A 5000-nucleotide genomic window follows, 5' to 3' on the forward strand; every position below is an offset into this window, starting at 1 on the left:
CAAGTGATCCACCGTCCAGGGTAATGGTTTATTTTTCGTTTGTTACTTGTATAATTATATGATTTCTACGATCACTCGTACGATTTTATACGTCGGTGATATTAGTGATTCGAATGGTATATATTTTTATTTTTATTTATTTATCTCTTCTTTTTCAGTGTATAGAGAAAAAAATAAAAAAAAAATATATTAAAAAAAAAAAAATAAAAAAAAAGAAATACATTTTATATGAAGATGACGATGTGTTAAATCAATAACACGACGTACTTTCCTCGCAACCGACATTCTGAAATATATCGAATAAGACGCGTTACACGACTCTCGCGACACAACACGTACACACAACAAGAGTGATCATAAAAATCATCGAGTTGTTGTCGTTGTTGTTGTAGTTTAGAAAATCGCGTCCTCGCATCGAAAAACGACAATCTCGAACGTCTGATCGCTTGTTTTTAAATAATAATAATCCCGTTTCTATTCAGTGAAGACGAACGTACGAACGAACGAACACAGAAACACATCACCACGTTACTTTACGTTACGTATACTACTTACACACGTATATCGTATCTCACGCGTACGTCGAGGACTCGATAACGTAGTTGTAGTAGTAGTAGTAGTAGTAGTAGTAGTTTCGTAGGTGCGTGCGTGTGCGCGTACGTGCGTATCGACGACGACGCTGATTGACGTTCTTATTATTATTATTTTTTTTTTTGTTATTTGATATTATCGTTCATCATCGCACTCGATCTACATAGAGAAAGAGATTGATAACGTTAACGTTAATGATCCTTCCGCAGGTTCCCCTACGGAAACCTTGTTACGACTTTTACTTCCTCTAAATGATCAAGTTTGGTCAACTTCCCAGCAACGCCGACGGCCGTGAAGCCACCGCGTGTCGGTCCGAAGACCTCACTAAATCATTCAATCGGTAGTAGCGACGGGCGGTGAGTACAAAGGGCAGGGACGTAATCAACGCGAGCTTATGACTCGCGCTTACTAGGAATTCCTCGTTTATGGGGGATAATTGCAAACCCCAATCCCCAGCACGAAGGAGTTTCAACGGGTTGCCCGGGCCTCTAGGCCAGGGAGAACATGCTGATTCCTTCAGTGTAGCGCGCGTGCGGCCCAGGACATCTAAGGGCATCACAGACCTGTTATTGCTCAATCTCGTGCGGCTCGAAGCCGCCGGTCCCTCTAAGAAGAATTTTAATACGCCGCCAGTGAGTTGCTCGACCGAAATCGAGCACACCTAAATGACGACGCCTATTTAGCAGGCTAGAGTCTCGTTCGTTACCGGAATTAACCAGACAAATCGCTCCACCAACTAAGAACGGCCATGCACCACCACCCACCGAATCAAGAAAGAGCTATTAATCTGTCAATCCTTCCGGTGTCCGGGCCTGGTGAGATTTCCCGTGTTGAGTCAAATTAAGCCGCAGGCTCCACTCCTGGTGGTGCCCTTCCGTCAATTCCTTTAAGTTTCAGCTTTGCAACCATACTCCCCCCGGAGTCCAAAATCTTTGGTTTCCCGGAAGCTGCCCGCCGAGCCATTGTAGTAACGTCGGCGGATCGCTAGATGACATATTTACGGTTAGAACTAGGGCGGTATCTAATCGCCTTCGAACCTCTAACTTTCGTTCTTGATTGATGAAAACACCTTTGGCAAATGCTTTCGCTGATGTTCGTCTTGCGACGATCCAAGAATTTCACCTCTAACGTCGCAATACGAATGCCCCCAGTTATCCCTATTAATCATTACCTCGGAGTTCTGAAAACCAACAAAATAGAACCGAGATCATATTCTATTATTCCATGCACGAAATATTCAAGCGGCATTTTGAGCCCGCTTTGAGCACTCTAATTTGTTCAAAGTAAAATTGTCGGCCCATCTCGACACTCACTGAAGAGCACCGCGATAGGATTTTGATATTGAACCGGCGTTTTACCGCCGGCTCACCGACGATATGCTCCGCAGACGTGTCAGTATCACCGCGGATGCGGTGCACCGACAGCGCGGCGCACAAATGCAACTACGAGCTTTTTAACCGCAACAATTTTAGTATACGCTATTGGAGCTGGAATTACCGCGGCTGCTGGCACCAGACTTGCCCTCCAATTGTTCCTCGTTAAAATATTTAAAGTGTACTCATTCCGATTACGAGGCCTCGAAAGAGTCCCGTATCGTTATTTTTCGTCACTACCTCCCCGTGCCGGGAGTGGGTAATTTGCGCGCCTGCTGCCTTCCTTGGATGTGGTAGCCGTTTCTCAGGCTCCCTCTCCGGAATCGAACCCTGATTCCCCGTTACCCGTGACAACCATGGTAGTCGCAGAAACTACCATCGAAAGTTGATAAGGCAGACATTTGAAAGATGCGTCGCCGGTACTGGACCATGCGATCGGCAAAAGTTATCCAGATTCATCAAAATTAACGACTTCGGACGAGACGCCCTCCGTCGATTGGTTTTGATCTAATAAAAGCACTCATCCCATCACTGGTCAGAGTTCTGATTGCATGTATTAGCTCTAGAATTACCACGAAAGTTAGAGGTTCGAAGGCGATTAGATACCGCCCTAGTTCTAACCGTAAATATGTCATCTAGCGATCCGCCGACGTTACTACAATGGCTCGGCGGGCAGCTTCCGGGAAACCAAAGATTTTGGACTCCGGGGGGAGTATGGTTGCAAAGCTGAAACTTAAAGGAATTGACGGAAGGGCACCACCAGGAGTGGAGCCTGCGGCTTAATTTGACTCAACACGGGAAATCTCACCAGGCCCGGACACCGGAAGGATTGACAGATTAATAGCTCTTTCTTGATTCGGTGGGTGGTGGTGCATGGCCGTTCTTAGTTGGTGGAGCGATTTGTCTGGTTAATTCCGGTAACGAACGAGACTCTAGCCTGCTAAATAGGCGTCGTCATTTAGGTGTGCTCGATTTCGGTCGAGCAACTCACTGGCGGCGTATTAAAATTCTTCTTAGAGGGACCGGCGGCTTCGAGCCGCACGAGATTGAGCAATAACAGGTCTGTGATGCCCTTAGATGTCCTGGGCCGCACGCGCGCTACACTGAAGGAATCAGCATGTTCTCCCTGGCCTAGAGGCCCGGGCAACCCGTTGAAACTCCTTCGTGCTGGGGATTGGGGTTTGCAATTATCCCCCATAAACGAGGAATTCCTAGTAAGCGCGAGTCATAAGCTCGCGTTGATTACGTCCCTGCCCTTTGTACTCACCGCCCGTCGCTACTACCGATTGAATGATTTAGTGAGGTCTTCGGACCGACACGCGGTGGCTTCACGGCCGTCGGCGTTGCTGGGAAGTTGACCAAACTTGATCATTTAGAGGAAGTAAAAGTCGTAACAAGGTTTCCGTAGGGGAACCTGCGGAAGGATCATTAACGTTAACGTTATCAATCTCTTTCTCTATGTAGATCGAGTGCGATGATGAACGATAATATCAAATAACAAAAAAAAAAATAATAATAATAAGAACGTCAATCAGCGTCGTCGTCGATACGCACGTACGCGCACACGCACGCACCTACGAAACTACTACTACTACTACTACTACTACAACTACGTTATCGAGTCCTCGACGTACGCGTGAGATACGATATACGTGTGTAAGTAGTATACGTAACGTAAAGTAACGTGGTGATGTGTTTCTGTGTTCGTTCGTTCGTACGTTCGTCTTCACTGAATAGAAACGGGATTATTATTATTTAAAAACAAGCGATCAGACGTTCGAGATTGTCGTTTTTCGATGCGAGGACGCGATTTTCTAAACTACAACAACAACGACAACAACTCGATGATTTTTATGATCACTCTTGTTGTGTGTACGTGTTGTGTCGCGAGAGTCGTGTAACGCGTCTTATTCGATATATTTCAGAATGTCGGTTGCGAGGAAAGTACGTCGTGTTATTGATTTAACACATCGTCATCTTCATATAAAATGTATTTCTTTTTTTTTATTTTTTTTTTTTTAATATATTTTTTTTTTTTATTTTTTTCTCTATACACTGAAAAAGAAGAGATAAATAAATAAAAATAAAAATATATACCATTCGAATCACTAATATCACCGACGTATAAAATCGTACGAGTGATCGTAGAAATCATATAATTATACAAGTAACAAACGAAAAATAAACCATTACCCTGGACGGTGGATCACTTGGCTCGCGGGTCGATGAAGAACGCAGTTAACTGCGCGTCATAGTGTGAACTGCAGGACACATTTGAACATCGACATTTCGAACGCACATTGCGGTCCGTGGAGAAACATCCAGGACCACTCCTGTCTGAGGGCCGGCTGTATAAAAATATAAACCACACTGTTCAATGTTTAATGTCGTGTCGTCGTCGTAGTCGTATGATGATATCGACGTTTTACCGAACATATGACGGTATCCGCGTTCGATGTAATAATGCGTTATTTTTATTATTATCACAATAATAATATAATGCAAATTCATTCGTTCTCGGTCCGTTCAAATATTATAAAATACGATGTGTATGTATGTTTACGTAATATGCGTGTGTATATATATGTAAATATATATACGTTCGTGTGTACGTCTACGTCACGGAGTTTCGTTTTTGCGACGTCAGAGAGACTGAGAGCTCGTCGCTCGTCTTCGTTGACGAGAGATAGCGCCCATCTCCGACCTTTCGATCGTTTCTTCAAAGTCATCGATCAAAAAGGGTTATCGGAGATTAGGTGATATCATATTCGTCTCGATATATCGAGTGTGTACGTCCTTTCATTTATCCGACGTCAAAATTTCGATAACAAAAGCTCCGCGATCGTTGATACGTATACGAAACGAACGTGTATTATATGCGATACATATGCGTTTACGTGATGACATCGAAACGTTCGTATTATTATGATATGTACATGATAATCAATTATGTATTATATACATAACAAGTAGGCGGACTCGACGTCCGAAGAGCGCGTCGACGCCGACGTCGGAACGACTGATGATGATGATTCT

At 44.0% G+C, this 5000-nt stretch overlaps 2 non-coding genes across 2 annotated transcripts in view; one reads left to right on the forward strand and one right to left on the reverse strand.

The window, feature by feature from the left end:
* Positions 1–23, reverse strand: part of LOC124541303 — a 157-nt gene extending 134 nt beyond the window's left edge. The window contains exon 1 of the ribosomal RNA XR_006967217.1: positions 1–23. This exon is cut by the window's left edge and continues 134 nt beyond it. This is a non-coding gene — a ribosomal RNA (5.8S ribosomal RNA).
* Positions 24–4154: 4131 nt separating this feature from the next.
* LOC124541304 lies at positions 4155–4311 on the forward strand. Its single transcript, XR_006967218.1, has one exon. It is a non-coding gene; the product is annotated as a 5.8S ribosomal RNA (ribosomal RNA).
* Positions 4312–5000: the final 689 nt, after the last annotated feature.

This window comes from Vanessa cardui, chromosome 27 (genome assembly GCF_905220365.1).
Source record: "Vanessa cardui chromosome 27, ilVanCard2.1, whole genome shotgun sequence".
NCBI classification, from domain to species: Eukaryota; Metazoa; Arthropoda; class Insecta; order Lepidoptera; family Nymphalidae; genus Vanessa; species Vanessa cardui.